General features: G+C 40.5%; 1 protein-coding gene and 1 long non-coding RNA gene across 2 annotated transcripts in view; both read right to left on the bottom strand.

Moving 5' to 3' along the window:
* The window catches only part of plxna4 (plexin A4), a 248351-nt gene extending 243238 nt beyond the window's left edge, over positions 1–5113 (bottom strand). Inside the window, exon 1 of the mRNA XM_086202084.1 lies at positions 4994–5113. The gene's annotated coding sequence lies outside the window, so the exon portion shown is untranslated. The remainder of the gene's footprint in view (positions 1–4993) is intronic.
* Positions 5114–5338: 225 nt separating this feature from the next.
* LOC147262844 (uncharacterized) lies at positions 5339–21717 on the bottom strand. The gene is made up of 3 exons (XR_015112494.1): positions 21375–21717; positions 9738–9829; positions 5339–5394 (listed from the first exon to the last, which is right to left on the bottom strand). It is a non-coding gene; the product is annotated as an uncharacterized LOC147262844 (long non-coding RNA).
* Positions 21718–22142: the final 425 nt, after the last annotated feature.

Below are 22142 nucleotides of genomic sequence, written 5' to 3'. Positions count from 1 at the left end.
ATGAGCTAATTTGTTGCTTACAGAGGAATATTTGTTCAATCTCTAATTATATCCTTACTTTATTTTGTTACTTACCCAAAAAGGGGGTTAGAGGGGTGATTAAAAAACAAGAGCTGAAGTTTTCAGCATTATTTTTTCCTGTCAATGGACAATTTTCATTCATCAGTTGATTTTTTTTTTGATGACCATAGGTTATAGCTGCTTCAATCAGGCATTTTGTTCTTGAAAACATTAGTTGTTTGTTTTTTTAAGCCAGGAAATCAGTCTTCTTGACATATACTGTGTTCCTCTTGTAAAGTTAGTCTTTGCAAGCCTGATTGACGGTTACAAGAGGCACACAAAAGTCAAGAGTCAGGAGTTACAAATAGCCACCAGGCTTTGTTCCCTGCCTGGAAGACCGCATTGAGGGATAAAACAGAACAAATTTGTGCTGAGGAGCATTTCATGGATAAGGCCTTTTGTTCCATCGTTTTAGTTAAGAATTCCATCTTTTGTTTTTCTGAAAATTGAATTTTTTTTTCGAGAAAGACAGAGAACCCTGTCCACAATCTGAGACATATTGTTTCTAAGATTAATTTTTTACCTTCCTAAACAAACATCACCACTCACAAGGTTTTTAAATTGATAAGGCTGCGCGTGCCAATTCGCTAAACTGGAATTCAAGGGTGACATATGGCTGTCACACTTGGTACTTTTACCAGTTGTTAAACATACATTGCTGATTGTGCGTTTGGAGCTACTCTGGTCCTGATATGGCTCTGTGCGAGTGAGCAGAGCACGAGAAGAGGACGCCACCTCGCTGCTTGCTTCTTTAATGTTATGCACTGACCGATCTGACTTCCCCATTTGTCTTGCAAATAGGATGATGACTTATGGAGGCTACATGAATAGCTTTGATGAAGCATCCTTTTTAATGCAGTCAAGTGCGTTGGAGGGAGGCGCGCATGTGTGTGAATCCTGTTGCCAGCTGGCACAGTGTTGTTGTTTTTTTTGTTGGTTTTTTCAACCACTCGCCTCATCCTGACAAAAACTGTGTCTGTCCATACATGAGTCTGCGCCACATCCGTGTCTTTTCAAATTAACTCAGTGGACCCCTTTAAATGCAGCTGTATGTGGTTTATCCTAAGCCTGTGGGGATACAGAAATCACCCCACAGTGTTACACCAGTCCCAGGGGTCTTCCCCCTTTTTCCCCTCCCATGCAAGCCCCAAAACATACACAGCCTGCACATAAACTCTATCACCCACATAATAGACTTTCATCACACATCTGTTACAGTAGATCCCTCAATGCAGCAGGCTGCTCAATCAAGTATATATCTATATAACTATATATTTCTATATATATAGTTATATAGATATATATATATACACATACATACATACATATATACACGTGTACATTATATATACATTATATATAGACATATATATACACATACATACACACACACACACACACTTTTTGGTCAATTTACAAGTCATTTCTACTCCTAAGATGATAATATTTATGACCTGCCAATGGTGATGCTGGATTTATTGTATCCAACTTCATAAAAGTGTCAGCCCGTTGCCTGACTCTCTCAAAGCCTTATTTCTTCCAGGTTTAATGCACATTGAAACGCTGGATATGTCGGCCTCATCCATGATTTCTCATTTTCGTCAAAAATCTATTAGCATGTGGCTGAGCTAATGAAGTTTTATGTGCTGTATGGACGCAATGAATGACACTCTGAAATCCCATTGATTTGGATTGTAAATAGGTTTTCAATTTTCTGTGCGTCTCCTGAGCTACTGGATAGTAAATTATATTGAAGCTGACATCTCTGTATATGTTACGTGTGTGTGTGTGTGTGTGTGTGTGTGTGTGTGTGTGTGTGTGTGTGTGCATGCACGCACACGCCATTGGATGGACGGGCGTGTTGACTATGTCACTCAGTCATATAATTAGTTATTTTGCATATTGATGACTACTTTTTGTGTTCTTGATTTGTTTTTTGGTCAGTGCGTGCATGTGTGTGTGTGTGTGGGTGTGTGTGTTTATTCATCCATGTATCATCTTCATGAGCTTCCCTATCATGCTAGCAGCTGCCTGTCTGTCTGTCTGTCTACACACTTTGTGTGTGTGTGTGTGTGTGTGTGTGTGTGTGTGTGTGTGTCTGTGTGTGTGTGTGTGTGTGTGTGTGTGTGTGTGTGTGTGTGTGTGTGCACTCTAGGGCCAGGTGAGTTCATGTTTTGCCAGCTTTGTCCCCAGAGATCCAAGCTCACGTCCATAGAGATCCGGTCCAAGCCGCCCCCACAGCGTCTCTCTCTCTGTCCCCTCAGAATTGAACCTATCCACTGGGATGGGCACTGCAGATGGTCAGGGGGTTGGGGCATGGGGGGGACACATATAGCTGAAGAGAGCCAAGGTGAGCAAAAAGAAGTCAGGCTCACAATGTTTTATTACTCATTTTTGAATAATAGCACGTGTCTAGTCGAGTGTTTTTCAGACAGAAAACAGCTGTCTGGTGCCAAACTGCATGGAGAAGGTCAAAAATCAACGTAAAGTAACATTAAGAAAAAAACATTTTCTCCAGTAGCATAGCAGGTTTCCTTGATGTCAACTGCCAGAGCAAGGAGGAATCTTAAGAAATGATCACAAGCGGCAATGCCAATGTAGATCTCAAAGGATAAAAATGTTTTCTGAACGATTAAACATTAACCACAGCCCATGGCATTACTTTTATGAACCAGAACTTTGTTGTGTTCCCTACAAAAGAGCAGTGGTGACCTTTAGGTTTAAAAAGCTAGCTTGTCACCCGTTCAATCCCCGCCACCTCAATAGCCCCAGTTAAGCTGCTCAGCGGCAGGCAGCTCAGCCCGCAGTTGTACTGAAGTAAACCAAAACCAAACATTTTTCCGTCATATTCCTGAAATCATTATTGCCAGGCAGATGTCATTGTTGAAAAAGACTTTTTAGTAACTGAGAAATAACTTCTGTAAGTGAAATGTGCCTTCATTTACAGCCGGTGTGAGGCCACTCTCTACGGTAAGTCACACAAATAGCCGCACAGCTTCTGATAAGAGCTAAAAAGGCCATACGCTGATGTTGAAACCACAAAAGCTACAGGCAGTGGTCAGCAAAAGATGAGCAATGACTTCCTCATCGGTTCCCGACAGCCAGCCTATCGCTAGCCCAGAGTCCTCTTTGCAGCCCGCCTCATGATAACAGCGTCTCATTTGTAAAGACGATAAGGGGAAAAAAAAAAAAAAAAAGTCCGGTGTGAGACGGAGTGATTTCACTCGTCTCTCCTCTCTTTCTCTGTCTCTCTTTCTTCCTCACAAGCTTCTGGGAACACGTTGCTGCGGTCGGCAGATAAAAATCTATCGACAGTATCTCTCATCAAGTTGACCGGGAGCTTTCAGCACGTTATCGACGGGCAGCGTTCTACATCATCACTATTCCTCTTTCCACCTCCCATTTGGAATGCAGCCATTGGCCAAATCTATGCGTGAATTCATATCCTCTCCCTCTTTAATAGTCTTATTTTCTCGGTCTATGTGGTAGATACTCTTGTCTCAGGATGCTTATCTGTTCTGATACTTGTAGCTTTACTGAATGAGTACTTTTATTGTTTTTGTTTTTGCCTTTAGTGAAATATTTTAGTTCCCGTGGCTTACTACCTCAGTTTCCCCAAACTTGCCACCTTACTGATGTCTTGTGAAAACTCAGCAACAGCAAAGTTCCAGAAGAGCATGAGACTTTAACAAAAATTCCAGTTGGAATTACAAACTGGGAACTGAAGTTGAACTAGAATGTAGCATATGACCACAGGAAGGTAAGAAGCTGCATGACATCAATAAAAAGGGAGAAAGGCCCATGTACGGAGGTGGAGGGAGCAGTAGTAGCGACTTTGAGGCCAACTGAATCAAGGAAGCTTTTTTGTGTGGCTCTTTTAATTTTGTTTTACTGCTGTTTCAACAGGATAGTTAGATACCGTGCAGTTTAAGTCGATGTGCAGTGGGAGCCATGATCTTTCTGAACCCTAACCAAGTATTTTTGTGCCTAAAGCTCGTGGTAAAAGTACACAAATCGAGTACCCGAGTCAAGGTATAGCTATATCCTTGTCCAACATACAGGTGGAAGCTGCCCAGCAAGTTTTTACTTGAGTGAAAATACTTGCTTTTCAACTCTTCCAAGAAATCTATCCGTACTACTTTCCATACTTTGACTCAAGTACTGCGGTCGTACTCTTTGTCCACCACTGCTTAAAACTAACCACACGAAATACTACGTGAGAGGGTAAGAACAATTACGGCGAAAATGTTGATTTAAACACATTCACTCGTGGAATTAAATGAGTCTTCCCACAATACACAAACCTTCAGTTAAAAATACTTGGGAGGCATTTAATCTCCATCCAGCTCGTACGTGATGATACATAATGAGCAACAGTAATAAGACAAGCAGAGAGAGAAATAGGAAACATTATTTGGACTCTTAGGGGATTGAATGTTGAGGGAGCACATTTACATTTTAAATTAATGATTGTATTCCAAGTCTGATGGAAGAGCAATAAATGGTATAATTATGCATGCATGAATACATGTCATAAACACACGGTGTCATTGCACTCTGCCGCTGCTGCACGTGTTACTCGCAGCAATGAGTGACAGATGATATCGTATTATTTTAAATGAGCATTTTGACAGAAAGGCTGCTGCACTCTGTCAATAAACAATAACTGAGAAAGCTTGGCTATGTGGATAAAACACCTCCGTGTTGCTATTTGTCAGTATTTTTCAATAAAGCAATAAAAGGAATATATGAATGAAGACATAATAAAACATAACCGAGTAACTAGAAAACACATTTCATTTCCAAAGAGTGGTTGAGAGAGTAAATCGCACCAAAACAACACATCCAGGCCTGTTTGTCAAGCTGTATTCAAAAGGGCGCTTAAAATTTCAGTGGGTACGCATCTGTGCAGACATATTCACTCAAGAGATACCATTGTTATCCATCTATCCTGGTTTGGATGATCCTCCATTGGGTCTTTGACACATCCATCCCTTTTCAATACTGCTTATCCATTGAGGGTCACGGGGGGGGGGGGGCAGATACTGGACGACGCATTTCAGATTAGCTGTTTTCGTATCCACTGGCTTCATGTTACAAAAAAAAAAGAAGAAAAAAGTGTCTCATGTTTCCTAACTTTTGGACTTGCAAGAGCTCATGCAAGGGAGGAAAAAACATATAGGTGACACTTCAAAAGGTGCGTTTTGGTTGAAGTAACGCTTGAAATGAACTGTAAATTCAGATAAAGAATTACATAACACAAACCTCTGTCGACGTACTCAAACTGGATCCTCCTGCCTCTTGTATCGCTATGTACACTGTCACCTGTGTAGCCTGTGGGCATAATTCAGTGTTATTGTTAATATTCACCCCACCCCATGTTTAACTGAGTTCATTTAGGAAAAGGACAGTATGCTTTTGAACATGAATTCTTTGCAAGAAATAAAAAGATGAGCGCACCAGATTCAGTTGACTGCTAATTTCCATCTGTAGTCTTTTTATACTTTAAATTGAAAATACACGACACAATACAAAATACTTTAGGGAAAACACAAAGGAAAACAGCCTAAAAGGCACAATAACTATTAAAAAAAACAACAACAACTAATTGTATTTAAGTGTGTGGCCAATGAAACTCTCTGTGCTGTATGCTCTGTCAATACCTAAATCCCACTGCAGTATTTGGCGATTTTTTTTTTTTTTTTTAACAGATCTGCCCTCAAAATATCACAAGCTCTTGTTTGGCTGATGCATGCTACACCCTTCAAGCAAGTCAGGTGAAATGCAACTTCTCATTTATTGCATGATCCTACTAAAAGATCAGAAACTGCAGGGAAAACTACTTCCTCACCTGCTAGGCTGTGGACGTCTGAGTTTTTCTTTTTGAAAAAAAAAAGAGCATAGTATTGCTTAAATAAAGTTAAAAACAATTTTAATAATAAATCAGCTGATAATAATCGACTTCAGACGCAAATGTGCTTACATCAGCCACAAACAAAAACAATCAAAGAACTGAAAGAAAGATTAAGACAATGTTTGCTTTGGACTTTTCACGGGATTTCAATACAAACTCTTGGAAAGCAGATCTACGAAATGCAAACTCCAAACATAAAAAATTCAAATATAAAGATTTAAATCTGCTATAATGATTGGCGCAACTTTTAATGTTTGCACTTGCAATAAACAAGAACTGTGTACATTATTAATGTTTTTCTGATGAGAGATGTTGATGTTTGTTTACATTTGTAAACACGCCAGTGTGATTAGTTTCAAAGAAAGCATCCAAAATGTGGATTTTTCATTTTCTGTGTTTATCGTAAGACTTTACTTTGATATACTTTGACCTTTTCTATTTCATCGGCATAAAATATACACGTTATACAAGTATAAAGAAGGAAATTATGGCTTGATTTACATGTAGATACCTAAAGACTTACTGAAGGAAACTCTTCAGTTCTGCTGTTGCAATAAGCCAATTTAAACATCCACAAAACGCTCCTGACGCCTTGCAAAGATGCAAACACACACACACACACACACACACACACACACACAAAAGAAGATGTGGATAAAAGGGAAGACGTCGTCAAGATGACAAGTGGAAGATTAATCCATCTTTCCCAGCCAATCCCGCCATCCCTCCCTCCCTCCTCCTGTTACTCCTTCCAGCCTCATTGTTTTCAATAAAGTGTCAAGACTGGCCATTTTATAATCACATTTGTGAGTTGGGATCTGGGATTCAGAGACAATCAATGTCTATTAGAATCACAGGATTATTGATTGAAAGCGGAGGAGATGGTGTGTGAGCGAGCGCTTCCATTTTCCTTCCAAAGTTCTTGCTTGAATACCATCTACACATGTATTCGTAGTAGATCGGTACATTCGCGTCGACAGCTTCTGAGTACTTTGCTTGCCCTACCTTAGTGTCGTAGAAAAATCAGGGTATACGTCGCATTTTGCTTTACACCATACTAAATCCCTCCTCTATGTTTGGTAAAAGTCATCTTCAAAACATTTTTGGAACCAAAAACACGAGATGAACTCGCCCTCTGTCTTGCACAGCTCAGCGATGGTGTGACTTTTCTTTTCAAATCTTTTTGTTGTGTTTTATTTTTCTTCTGTTGTTGGTAGTGACATCATAATTAGTCACATTCCTATTGTTACTTGTATTTTCTTTTAGTATTTTTTAGTAATGTCATTAGCATTGAATTATTGTGGATCTGTGTAGAGGTTGTGTTCTGGTAGTATATAGGGTTTTTTTTTCCCCCCACAAGTGATGTTTTCTGTCAAAAAGAAAATAAAAAAAAAAATCTCAGCAATTAAAAAAAAAAATCACCTCCTTGTTGGGAGTAATAATTTTATTTGGAGGGGTTGTTGGTGCCGTGTGGTGCTTTCCCCTGACAGATTAAAAGAAATAATGATTTTAAAAAAGAAACACAAACATACAATTAAAAAAGAAATACTTACAGAGAAGTCATCGACCATCCAGTAGAACAAATGAAACAGTGAAAATGAACTACAAATCAGCACAGCAGTTGGTTTTCCAATTAAAAGACGATTGGATAATTGATATATAATTTGTCTTCATTTTTAATAAGACCACCAACATTCATGTCTATTAAATGCATTTAGTCATCATCATCAACTGAAACTAGCAGTTTGTGTGCGTGTGCATGTGTGTAACAACTCATTAACACATCAGGGGTGTCAGTTTATAGTGAGGAGGCTGTCACTGACTCATTTAGATGCTCGTGCGATCACTTGTCACAAGTGTTTTTCCTACTTTCTCAAACTCATTCTATGGGGTTCATTTTGTTGTCAGAATTACATGACATTTACAGCCCAGTCCTACAAAATGACAGAAATGAAAACGATGACATGCACCTACAAACAGTCGATAGAAGAATCAAGTTTACTGATCACTGAGTGTTCTAACGAGTGTGGAAGAGGAAACATAGGCACCTTTGTGTGTGTGTGTGTGTGTGTGTGTGTGTGTGTGTGTGTGTGTGTGTGTGTGTGTGTGTGTGTGTGTGTTAGCCTCAGGTCCCAGGACAACCTATTAAGCGTGTAGTCCTGCCACAGTAGTAGAAGAAGAAGTAGGAGGGGAACAGGACCTTGTGCCGCAGTCTGCACTCACTCAGCATGCCAGTCACACAAAGTGTGTGAGTCAGTGTGTGTGTGTGTGTGTGTGTGTGTGTGTGTTTTTGAGACATACACATCCAAATCACTGCTACTTTTCTTTCCCACTTTCTCTCACACACCCAAAAGTGCAAGCGAACGAACACACACACACACACACACACACACACACACACACACACACACACACACACACACACACACACAACTTACAAAGGCTGACATGGATTTATGTTTCTCACTGCTCAAGAAGACAAGCTTCAGGAAAAGGGACAAATTAAACCAAAGAATAGGAACACCCATTGTTGAGAATGACACACACACACACACACACACACACTCCATAACAGGAGATGGCTTATTGACTCTGCAGACAGACTTGTGTGCAAGAGGCTGTTGATTTAATCACTGCACACCACTGTGCACCGTGTCTTTAATGGAATAATTGAGTCTAGGCCTACCATTGACATTTGCATGCATGTAAAAAGAAACACACGCACGCACACATTTGCGCATTGATAAATGTTGACGACAATGAAATCCCTTGGATTTGTGTCATTTCAATGTAAATGAAGCATAGGATTATGTTTGGCTACTGTCTTTGGGGTGAGGTGTGTGCGTGTGTGTGTGTGTGTGTGTGTGTTTCAATGAAATGGAATTTGTGGAAGTGATTTGTGAGATGACTGGAGATGACGAGGTTTTAACGAGTGCTTGTTTGATTTGGGAATTGGAAACTGGAAAGTCTTTTCCTCATGCTGATTTGCTCGCTTTAGTTGTAAAGTAAATATTGTTTATGTGCATATGAGTGTTTTCTATCCATTTTCATTCAGTCCATCTGATCTTTTGTTCTCCCTCTTGCCTTTGCGTTGTTTTTCTGTCTCATTTTTATTCAAATACAGGACAGCAAATAAGATCCCTGCTGAAACAAGAGAGGGTAAATGAAGGAGAAATGACAAGAATTGGTTGCATGGTTTCTCTTTCTCCATCAAGTCTCCACCACCTCTCGACTCAATTATCCAAAGAGTCGGAAAAAGAAACAAACACAAAAGGGAAATAGCATGTGTTCCTCGGTCTTTGCTCAGAGTCCTGACAGTGCTGCAGCAATCGATAATCAATTCCTAATCTTCCCAACCTCCTCTGTCTCTCCTTCTTTTCTTCCTCCCTCTCCATCTCTTCAACCCCGTCCACGACCTGAGATATTGAACGAGCTGTGAGCACATTCAGAGGACCATGCTGGTGCATGAATGTGCTGTGACACCCAGAGTCAGAAGAACAAAACTAACAGATACTGGTACTAAACAATACAATTTACCAAAAATTATTTCCTCTTTCTTGCATCTGTGTGCAAACTACTTGAACTCACTGTTCTCATGCACAAACAAAAATGAAAATGTGAAAATGACACATTGTGATTCTCCTGCAGTCATTAGTCTGGCTGTCATTGTGAGGGTAACTCAGAAGAGATGTCAAGAAGCCAGAATGGAGAGGGATTTTGCTCTGAAAGAGCCTTGAACATACTGGAAGGAGAATTTTATTACCTTTGGATGCAGCTGTGCTAGTCATTTCCATTCTACCTGGCAACTGGAGATCAAGCATCACCAAGTGGTATGGAGTGGTGCAGGAAAGAGTCCTAAAACCAAGAAATAAGCATTACTGAACATCTGATTCCCTTGTTCGAAGTCAAACAGACTTATGAATTAGTTTTTGGTTCGACGCCTGAAATAAGATTGAGATATTTCAACAGATGGTTCTTCAGAATGAAATACATCAGTAAATATCATGTTCAAAAGTGTTTCTTTATCGGAAAAATGTCAGTCGCTAACAAAAAGCTAAATGTTATCATGCTTACAACAGAAAAAGTGTGAACCAGCTGCGGTGACATGAGTCATGTGTAGTTTGTTCTTAGCATAATGTTAACTTTCTAAAGATTGCACTTTATGCTTAAAAAAATCCTGAAAATTGTGTTCATTTGTCTAAATTAACTTCGTGATAACACTGTTTAATTCTCATGAACTTTTTTTTTTTCCTCCACAGATTTTCTACAATAAATCCAGGGTACAAATCCCATTAGCTTTTGGTCAAGCTAACTAATGGTGATGCTAACTTCCGGCTTAACCCTAAAAATTTCACCAACCCAGTGCCACCTCACTGATCTTATCATTTGACTTCAGCACATCAGTATATTCCTTAAATGTCATACCACTCATTCTATGGTATCATAAGGCGTTAAATGTCCAATTATGTACAATTTGTATTATATCCCAACAAGCTAGCACATAATGTTTAAAACTACAAATCCTCGGAGTGTGAGCAAAGATATCACATCAGCAAGAATGACATGAACGGACCATATGAAGATTTGTCTTGTTCCTGTGGAGATTCTACCAGAAGTTTGTTCCTATGAGCTCTCCTACGAAGCAAGGATGAAGTCAGCGTGGATGTAGCCTGACAGGAAGAACCAAGGGCAAACTAAGTCCATAAATACTTGAAGAGTTAGCAAGTAGATCATGGTGTAACTGCAAAACTGCAAATGTGTAGGCAAAACTAGGATTTTGAAAAGTGAGAGGGTCACGTCCTTTCCATCCCCAGTGGATATTCTGTCCTTCAATACCGATAAGAGATGCACACACACGTTCTTTCTATGGCCTATAAAGTCTTAGCAGTGTTGGCCTCAGCTACTGAGGCTCAATGAGGCAGAAACGGACCCCTCAGTGCTTCAACCTACAAGAAACCACAGTCGCACCCTCAGGAGGTTTAGGGTCTGCAGGTGAAATGGGGTTCTCTACATCTCTTTTACCTTCATGTGCCCTCACAGGTGTATATTGCTTTAGGAAATGTTAATCGTGTCCATATGGGCATGGTAAAGGAGAAAGAGAGATTTCATGGTTAAAAGATAGAAGAGAAATGAAAGAACAAAATGAGAGACAAGAGATTGAGGGTGATTGGGATTGAGGTTTAATCCTTTTGGAGATGTATGGATCCCTCTTGGCCTGCGATCAAACCTACAACTTTGTCTGCGGCTTCAACGGGCAAGTTTCAACATCACAAGTGCTAAAATAGTTTGATTATTATGATAAAATTGAGTTAAAAATACAGAAATAGAGCTAAGAGAATGAAGAGCAAATAGTTGATGCCCATGTACCGGGGCGTACCGGGTTCTAAAAAGGCACACAACTACAAATGTGGTATTCCTTGCATTGCAGAACCCTCAAAGTTTTTCAGATGGTCGTTAAAGTTGGGAAGGCGACATGCAGAAAGTTTGCACCAAACACCAACCCTGGAAGGACGCAATGCCGGTTGGAAAACATGCATTTTCCGTTTCAGGTGCATATCAACACACGATCTTCATAATCAGTTTTAGCAACAAAATAAACTTTGAGGTAGGGTTGTTTCTTTTGCTCTGTCTCCTTCTCTCTATGATTCCGTTTTTAAAAGTTGTTCAGGCAGTGACATAAAATCCAGTTAAACCTCAGTGACACTGAAGACGGTTCCTAATCCAAACTAATCTGTAAAGAATAACGCCACTTTTACGATTACCAGGTTTGACATCACAGCATCTGCTTTTGCATCTGCTGCTGCAAGAAAAGACACATCCATAATGTATCCACTTTTACGACCACAGGCTCTTTCCGCTTTGAAACGTGTTTAATAGCTCCAGTTCCCATCTTAAACGGTGGCTTAACTAACTGTCAAGGTACATTTGCATTTTTTTAGATTATGAAAAAGGTTATTTTCTCTGTGATGAAACAGAAAACATCAAGCCAGGAGGCCTCCCCACTTCACTGGGACGAGTTTGGCTGTGATGGTCGAACATCCTGCAGAGCGGCGGATTGCAGAAGAGAAAGTCTCATGCGCAGACCTTTAGAAAAAAAATGACTAAAACAGCAACAAAAAAAAAAAATTGAAACAGAAAATACATTTGCGCTTGCTTCCCATCTCACTGTTAAAGACACCGAGCGACACACTGACTGCAGCTTCTCAATTCCGCCTCCACAAGTGGCATGAAGTGTATACAGGGGGGGCAGCAGGAGTCTCCACAGACACAGTTTGGTCCGTTTTGGCTTTGTTCCACGGTCCCGCATGTCTGCTTATTTTAAATTCAAAAAGTAGGCACTTACAACTAAAATCTTTTATTCATTGGACTGATTGTGAAACATGTAGGTGGTTTAAAGTGGTTACGGTCACTTCCCAAACGGCATTTAGTGATTACAGAGCTGCGAGACAGAGAGGGACTGCTTTCAATCTGTTCACACCATTTAAATGGTAAGTACACGTCTAACATCACACGTGCTTAATAATTATGTCTCGAATACACTCCCTCTCTCTCTTCCTCTCTCTCTCTCGCTCTCTCTCACACACACGCACACAAACAAAGACGCACAAATGTAGGTCTGTTCAGTAAAAAGAGATCTGATGCTGCTTCCGTGTGTTTCGCTCACACACACACACACACACACACACACACACACACCACTGAGGATACTTTCCATTAAGATGATGTCAAGTGTCATCTGGGTTAGGGTTAGAGGACCCTGATGACTAATGTTTAGGGTTGTTAAAGGAAGGGAGGTTATTTAGCAGTCAAATGTACGGTTATATTTCAGTTATACATTTCATCCTGTCTGTCTGGGGAAGGGAAATCGCATTCCTGTGAAGAAAAGCTTCAAGAGGCTACAATAAAAGAAATATTGGTTGGTGTGTGTGTGTGTGTGTCTGACATAAATACAGTTGTATACTGTACTGTTTAGCACAACTGCAGATTCAGTCTGTAAGAGAGAAAGAACTGCTCATGCTGTGTATCATGGCTATGGTGCTGGAGGTAGTTCACCAAATTAAAAGGCACCATAGCCATGATACACAGCAAAACATAGTACAAATACTCCTTTACTGTAACCGAGTAGTTTTATTCTTTTACTCACTCATAGCTCTCATTCCTACTCTTCCGCAATGTTTGCTTTTCACGGTGACCTTTGACCACCAAAATCTTTTAAGTTCATCTTCGAGTCCCGATGGACGTTTGTGCTTAAATTTGACGAAATTCCCTCAAGGAACTCAACACAGTACAGAAGCATAATGACTGTCACCAGAGTGGAGGCATGGAAGGGAGTCTTTTACTTTAGTTCTCATTTCTTTTGAGGAGGATTCTCTTTTTATTTTTGCATCATTCACATCAACGCCACGCCACATCGTACTAAAATCATCCACAGGGTAGGGTAATTTTCTCCACTCTGTAACCCTTGCACGTGGGCTGTTTGCATCCATGGCAGACGCTTTACTCCACCTATTACATTAGCTTTTAAATTATGAAGAGGAATTCAAGAGAGTCAAAAGTTACACGAAGTTCTTTACTGAAGTACAGAATCCATACTTATACTTTTAAACAAGTACCCGTACTTCAACTTCAGAAAAAAATAGGTGTACTTTTGCTACCTCTTGAAACCAGTGGACCAGCAGAGTCAGAGGAGAGAAAGACACACATCAGTATCCCCTTCTTGCCTTCTAGACTTATCTAATTAGAAACCGCATGAATATGGAACTATCCATTCATTAATACACCAAAAACAAAGTGAATTTGGGCTGACATACATTCTATCTCAAAGGCATGGATGGAAGGCACGAGCAGGAATTAATGTATATTTAAAACACTTGATATAATCAGGGGTTTCCAAGTTATTATTATCATGATAATTGTGGAATGATGGGGTTTTTTTTCATAGTGCACAGAAGACTGTTTCTCTTCAAACAAAATCATTAGATCTCATTTTAAAAAAGCACAGTCAGGCACCTTGGGCACTGTGCAGGTGTTGGTAAGATTTGACGAGCGGAAGGCTGGTGGGTTGGGGGTTTTTGGCGGGGTTGGGGGGGGGGGGTTAAGAATAAAAAAAACAAAAGTCAATACAGAAAACTCTGAATAAATTACACTGAGAAAATAACAATGAATGATTAATGGTTTTCATTAAAACACCGCACCACAATAATTGTGCCTCAGAGCCGCGAATGTTTATTACTCCGAAGCACATGTCATTAGTAGAAGGCTCTGCTATCTTTAACAGACAAATTAATTTAGTGATGCACAACACAAGTCATAACAAGCTGGATCTGTGCTGATACTGATGCTGCAGATAGCTCAGGTGCACTTCTGGAGACAAGGAGACGCCGTTAGCATCCGCAAGGACACAACTTCATGTATATCAGCGCTAGCCTTATGAAGTTACATTTTTGTGGTCCAAATGTAAATGTGCATTAAATAATTAACGAATTTTCTGATGCGACTTTACACATCTTCCTCTAGCTGTGTGACACTGCCGAAAAGTTATGAACTTAATTAAAATGTAGTTATTGTAATTATGGAGGACTATGTGAGAGCTGAATGTTCAAAGCTAACGTCAACATCCCAAACCCTTCTCTTAAAATGTTGTCCACTTTTTTTTTTGCGGGGGGGGGGGGGGGGGGGATTAGTGCATGAACATCTTGGATCCTCTGTTTCTTTGGAGCAAAAAGATTCTGTCTCATATTTTGTATGGCAATATAATGCATTTTGCACTAAAATATTCATATAAAATACAGGACACACTGTAGCGTCTTAAACTTTTGCCTCCATGTCACAAGTTGCCTTTTCTGGTTCCTCTGTAAAAGCGTATGAGTATAAGAAGCTAACCACTGATATTACTTGCACGGGAGCTAACGTTTAACAGCGCTAATCGTAACATGAGTTTACTACGTGATGTTGCACATTGTTGAAATAAAAGACGTTTATGTGGCCTGATAACCTGGAGGCCGCGAGCTATCGGACCGTGATAAATTGTGAAACCTGCTGTGTCCTCTATTGAAGTGCTATCACCCGCAGTAATCAAACGCTTTTGCCTTTGGCTCCATGTTAGTGTGGAAGAGATACAATTTAGGTCATAAAAAGATGGCTAGCTCTTTTAGTGTGTGTGTGTGGGGGGGGGGGAACAAATAACCATCAAAATATTCAAACGGTGCTGTTTTTTTTTCATGAACCATAGATGCCACTTAAACAAAATGTGCTCCCATCATTGACAGGATATTTCACATCGTCCCCTCAGGCTACCTCAACACAACTTGAGGGTTAAAGTCCTCCAAACGCTGATAAGCCAATGTCATTCACACAAAAGGTTCACGCAGCACCACGTCCGCTCCATCAAAATCAATAATGGCCGCGGGGTGAGTGTCCCAGCCATGTTTAAGAGCACCGGCAACACCGGCAGCAATAATAACCACGTTAATGAGCTCCACGGAAAGGTCAAGGCTAAACAAAAAGAATTCCTCCTGATAAATATTTAAGTGTGATTAACATTCGCAGTCCTAATTAAGTCATCAGTCTTTGCCCTGTTGAAAGGGCCTTTGATTAGTCAACCCTCAGGACGCTTCACTCAACTGAAGAACAGCTTTGCAGGGCCTGATGGGAAAGCAGTTGAGGCGAGGGTGTACGCCAGCAGAGGTAAGAGACTTTTCTTTTTCTTTTCCTTCCTTTTCACAAATCACCAGCTAAATGTGAATCATTAAATTAGACTTAGACACCCAATTAAAACCAGATGTATGAAATTGGTCCAAATGGCCTCTTTGCCGAAAGCTTCATCTCAGCTCAAATGCATATTTTTGCCATTATATACACAGGTTTGCGCCTGAAGATAAGCTGGTTATTGGATGTTATCATGTAATTGTGGACAATGGTGCAGAAATGATCTGTTTTTCATTCAGCGAGGAATGAAATTTGCCCCCTTAAGATCCTCGCCTTGTGAATTTGCGATTGTATAAATAGGGCCCGTTCGAAAATACATGGTTTTATTTACAACGTTAACAGAAAACATAGATTCAAAAGGCTTTGGATTTGCACGGGAAAGTAATGTATAGTACATCATAAAAATTAGGGATGAGGGCACACTTGCTCAGCTGTACTGTCATGCTTTGTTCAGTTGAAATCTGTGCGGGGGGGGCGTGTTCTCCAGGGATGACAGCGCGCTGTGAAAGGCCCCTGATGACATCATGGGGGACAGCGGTCTGCGCACAGTTATCGATATTTTCCTTCGCATTCATCAATTGGTATAAGATGCAGCTGGTCAAACATAAAAATCATCTCTGACGGTGGTGACAGAGAGGAGGATGTCGTCTAAACTCCACACAATCTTGGACGGCATCCACCACCCCCTCCATAAAGTCCTGGTTAAAGGCAGGAGCACATTCAGTGCTAGACTCATCCCACCTAAATGCACCACAGAGCGCCACAGGAAGTCATTCTTACCTGTGGCCATCAAACTCTTTAACTCCTCCCACTGAGTGATTCATTACTTAACTGTGCAATACTCTTGTTATAACTACTGTCCTTTGTAAATAGTTTAAGCTTATTCTTACTCTTACACTTTATCTTATTCTTATTTCTTAAAGTCTGCACTTTCTAATTATTGCAATTTGTAACTTTATACTATACTTTATAGTACTTCGAGAGCTTAATAACTGTAAGAAACAGAATTTCCCTCCGGGATCAATAAAGTATTCTGATTCTGATTCTGAGGAGCTGGAATAGAGATTTCTATCAATCAGAAGCGATATTTTTTAAATTATTGCATTGTTATTTTTACACAACAATTTTGAAGCATCTCTACAAATGCACACACACGCATTAATGGAGAATCTAACCTCAAGTTGGAGTCACCTAAATGGATCGCGTGTTGACCGTGTATTAGTGCCCCCTGGGTTATATATGTGTGTGTGTGTGTGTGTGTGTGTTACTGCTAATGGCCCTATGATCTCACCTATCCCAATATGACCCAATCATAGACATCTAATGGAGATAATCATTTCAAGCATGTGTCTGTGCTGTGATTGCCTTGAGGCGCCTTACATGGCCAGAAAATGTCTCCAACACAAAAGCATGCTTGAGTGTATGTTTGCTTTTTATTGTGCAATATCTCCCGTTTGCCCTCCAGGCCTTCGTCTATTATGTGACAGAGTGTGCATGAGCTAAAGAAATACTGTAAATAAATAACACGTGGGACTCTCTCTTCCCCCTCTGTCTGGAATTATTTGTGTGAACAGGGCTACAGGTGTGTGTTTAAACCCTAACTTATGTACCGAAGCATCTCCTATGACAAAAAGAGCACGACTGTACAGCACGTTAGCGTGTTTGTGCCGTTCTGATCAAAGCGGGTGTTAGGTCCCTTAGGTGTAAGGACAAAATTACCAACAGACACATTCCAGGAACCAGCTACATCGCAGGAAACCACAGCACCAGTTGCAAGGGTAAAGTAATTTAAATCCTCTTCTTGAAGGGTGAGAAAACATTTTTTTACAGTTGTAGGATTAGTCTAAACTGGCTTCTCGCAGTTCACGGATGGATAGGCTTATGCAGGACCATGTAACAGGTTTAGGAGCCACTGGCTCATGGAGTAGTCGTATGCTTCTCTTACTTGTTGAGAGTATCAAACATTAATATTTGAATATCTCAGGTTGACATTTCAGTGCATTCAGTCCAGTTTATTTCTAATCTATGGAAGCAAACTCTTGCTTGGGTATAAGGGCTTTTCCTTAAGTTTAGCCGTGCAGAGAGCTTTTTAAAGACGTATTTCAGATTTCTTGACGTGGGCTTGTATGGTGTTAATCTCTAAAAAACAGATTCTGTATATAAAAAGACAGAATCTGTAGCCCAGGGCAAAAATGTAGGGACAGGGAAGCTATCGTTTTCTGTTTTCCTTTGAAGTAGCTCCGACCATTCATGTTTTGTGGTGCAAAAAGAGATCTAGTTCATTGGCTGAAACGCAAGGTTGGAAAAAATGGCTTTAGTCCAGTGATTTGACAAGTTGTTGGGTGTAAACTGGCTACTTTTAAAGCATGACTAATGTTCATCCTCTTTCAACTCGGTACAAACGTCTCAAAGTCGGAAAATGGACTGAAAAAAATAAGAGGTGGACAGAACAAGAAAGTCTTGGACCGAATATCTGCTGGGTCCACCGGAAACCCCCAAATACTGGCCCTTGTTCCCGGGGGGTTAAGTCATCAGACTCAGCTGACGGCTTCCCAGTTTGATATGAGGACGACCATAGCGTCTTCACGAGATGTGGGTCGGCGCGTCTTCAGTGCAGAGAGCTGGGAGCAGCGGCAGCTCTACTATCAATCATGTACCAAAAAGACAAAAAGAAAAATTCATTTAGAGCATGAACAAATCCATAACTAATAAGTGCTGTTTGCAAAAATGCCATTAAAAATACAAATAAAAAGTCTATTTGACCTCTAAAATTGATCATGAAAGAGTAACTGCAGCATTGCGCTGCTGGAGACGGAGCACTGCATCTTATCAACCGAATACACACTTATCTTCAAAAATGCAATTTATACTTATTCTATGCTATATTTGTAACGTTTTTGCCTGCTTTTCTGCACAATAATCAACATATTTTACAGAATGTTCTTCATTTTGTTCGTGATTAATCATCATGTGGGGAAAATGATCAAATTAAATAACTGAATATGGGCTATCTATCATTTGAACATCACCTTAAATCAGCGTCTGCTGCTCATGACAGATGAGATCTACAGTCCAATAATGCATCACTCGTCTGAAGATTTCCTGCTTCGGGTGAAGTTTTAATAAAGAAAAACGACACACGTTCAGAGAACCTCATTGCGAGCCGATCAACGCACGTCTCCTGCAGACTTACCACCCCTTACGTGCGCTATGGAGAAGTTTGTTGCGTTTCTCAGCTTATATATAAAGCTGTTGCCGTGTCAACTGTCACGTGTACCACAATGGTTCAGTGTATCAGAGAAAAAAACACCAACTATATGATTAACAACCTCCTTGTTCCTGTTGTTGAAAACTGAGGTTTTCTTCATTACCAAAAACTAATTTTCTTACTCGAGCCTCCAAGCAAGCAAGTTTTTTGACTGGGAAACCAAGAAGTGAACATTATTTGGCTGCATTAATGTCCCTCTGAAGAAGATGAACACGCTGAAAATCTGCAGTCTCCCACTGCATTTCTGCACATTAGAGCAAAGAAGAAAGAACACTGACGGTGCCATTTGTTACTTTGTCATCTGGTGAAATTATCTCTCTCTCAAGAATACTTCGATTGCATCTTAAACCACTGACTTGAATTTTCATATAAAGTTTCACAATAAAAAAAAAACAAAAACCTCAAATCATAGAGGGGTTTTCTATCTTTCAGGGCTCTACCGGTCGATCCCCATTTGTTGACGACTCTTTTCCACGTTCATTCCCAAGATTGTATAATACACTGGAAGTCCATTTATTTCCTACGGAAAGCTGGAGACTCCTCTTTTTTTATTATTTTTGTTGCAGAACTTGCCTGTGTTTAAAAAAAAAAAAAGTTTCTTGCAGATTTTGGATGGACTATCAAGAGTCTGAAGGCAATAAAAAAAAAAAAGAGTTTAAAGGCCCCTGCAATCGGACAAAATCTGCAATCGGGGCTCACCTGTGGGTGTCTCTACACGCTGTGCTGGTATATTCCATGAATATGTGACAGTGTGGAACCCTGAGTTGCATGTGAGGAAGTGGAGCGAAACTTTGGTTGCAATAACACTATATATATATATGAGGTAAAAATTAACTTTTGCAAGTACAAACAAACATTTTTTAAACTTTTAAGTGTGTCTGTATGTGTGTGGTCCTCCCCCAACTGTCCTTCTCTCTTCAGCACAGCAGCTCAGGGCCTCATTACTGCTCACTTTGAAAAGCCACAGCTCTCACTATCTGCTGCGCATGCACACACACGCGCGCGCGCGCGCGCACACGCAGCCATCCATCCCAACACTACCACAGCTGATGTCAGATCTCTTGAACAGCTTTTATGATGGCGATCCACCATGTGTTTTCTTCTCTCCTCCTCATCATCATCTTGTTTTATCTCCATTCCTCCTCTCCGCTCTTATTCTATCATTTATTTAATAGCTGGTTTTATATGCCCATCGTTTGTTTTGTTTTTTTCCCACACGAGAGCAGCCTGCGAAGTATGCGTAATTAAAACTAATTTAACTGACTCCGTGTACTTTTTGTCCTCATAACACAACGGATACCAATTCTAAAAGGGTCAAACTGATGTCGGGCTGGAGAAGGAAGACACATACTTTGTATTCCGCTGTGATATTTCATTGCTGAATGACATTAAGTTGCTAAGCTGTTAAAATACTCTGTATTTAAGAAGACAAAACCTTACTCTAAACAGCTCCAGCGATCATTCACCTCCTTTAAATAGTACTACATTTTAGGAAATACGCTTTGTCGCTGTAGTGCCAGGAGTTCGATGTGAAGGCCGATAAACTCTCTTATCTCTTCAGCAGATTTACGACTACAGCCAACAGGCAGCTCAGCCAAACACAAAAGATTGCAAACATGTCTCAGTCCAAAAATCTACACATCAGCACCTCCAAGTCTCACTATCTAACACCTTATATCTTGTTTGTTTAATCCTTAACAAAAACTTAAAAAAAAAAAAAGTCATAAGAGGGCTCATATCCCCGAGGGGCACGGTGGTGCAGTGGTTAGCGCTGGTGCCTGACAGCAAGAAGGTTTAGGGTTCAAGCCCCGGCTCGGGCACGGGATCTTTCTGTTTGCAGTTTGCATGTTCTCCCTGAATGGTTGTCTGTCTTCATGTGTTGGCCCTGAGATGGACTGGCGACCCGTCCAGGTTGAACCCCGCCTCTCACCCGAAGGTTGCTGGGATAGTTTGGGGGGGGGGGGGGGGGGCATCACACATTATTCTTGGTATAATGACAGTTAGCAGAGGCTACAGGAAGTTACTGCGGCTGGTCAAGGAATATATTTCGGAGACATAAATTATTGATTGGACTGTACCAACTGTTTTAAACTGTCTTGAAGCCTCAAATTTAGTGTTTTGGTCAATTTTGACTTTTGTAGCTGGAGGTGAGCATAGTGACAAGATGGTAGCAAAATAGCTTATCAAAGACTACTAATACAAGCTAGTAATTGAGAAAACAATTTTTGTAAAGAGCAGCAAATAAAGTAATGAGTGGAATCTTTATTCCCCCCCCCCCCCCCCCCCATCAAGCTCAGTCAGGATCTCACACTGTGCAATCTAAGCTAGCTGCCTCATGCTAATTAAACTAACTGCCTGCCTTTTACGTTTAGCATACAAAGAGGTGGCTAGCATAGATGGTAAAAAAGAACAGAATAAACTCACCTATAGGTTTGTGGAGCTGTTGACGCCTCAGGTTTACTATCTTAGCTGTTTCCATCTTGTTTACGACCAGACTTGACTAAATTCGAACAAAAGTTTGGAGCTGTGAGCAACGCCTGTGGTACCAACTTGTCTATCGGAAAGTAGCCACGCTTCTAGAACATAACCAGCTTTATTGTCTGGGACTTTCTAAGCTTTTATGGGTTGCTAAATAGAGGCTAAATGGAACTAGCATTCACGGCGGACAGTAAATGTTATCACTTTAAAAAAAAAAAAAAATGTGCAAAGAAAGCATTGGTCCCATGATACAGCCTGATGTTAGTTTTGTGCCACCAATGATATAATTAATGCTTCAAAAATCCTAAAATTTGTGCTTATTTGTGTAAATTACTTGTAAATCTCAAACTTTTCTGCAACAGAGCTTCTTTTTTTTAAAAGCAATAATACAAAATCCGATGTACAAATGCCACTGGTTTTTGTTCCGTGGCGATGCTAACTGCCAGATTGACCAACAGCTTCTTGTCATCCCTTCAGCCCTCCCCTGTATATATATTTTTCCCGACTTAACCAGAAGCTCTTTCTACTTAATTTAAACAGTCTATCACGGCATAACACCAAAAACGATCCATCTGCCCATTTTCTTCTGCTTATCCTGCGGGGTTCACCTGGACAGGTCACCAGTCCATCACAGGGCCAACACATAGAGACAGCCAACCATTCACACTCACAGTCACACCTACAGTCAATTTAGAGTATCAATCAGCCTCGTCC

Source organism: Aulostomus chinensis, chromosome 4 (genome assembly GCF_037954235.1).
Source record: "Aulostomus chinensis isolate RoL2024-O1b breed Wild chromosome 4, RoL_Achi_v1.0, whole genome shotgun sequence".
Taxonomy (NCBI): domain Eukaryota; kingdom Metazoa; phylum Chordata; class Actinopteri; order Syngnathiformes; family Aulostomidae; genus Aulostomus; species Aulostomus chinensis.
Note: the sequence above shows the minus strand (reverse complement) of the source record. Positions and strands in the feature narration are given on the sequence as shown.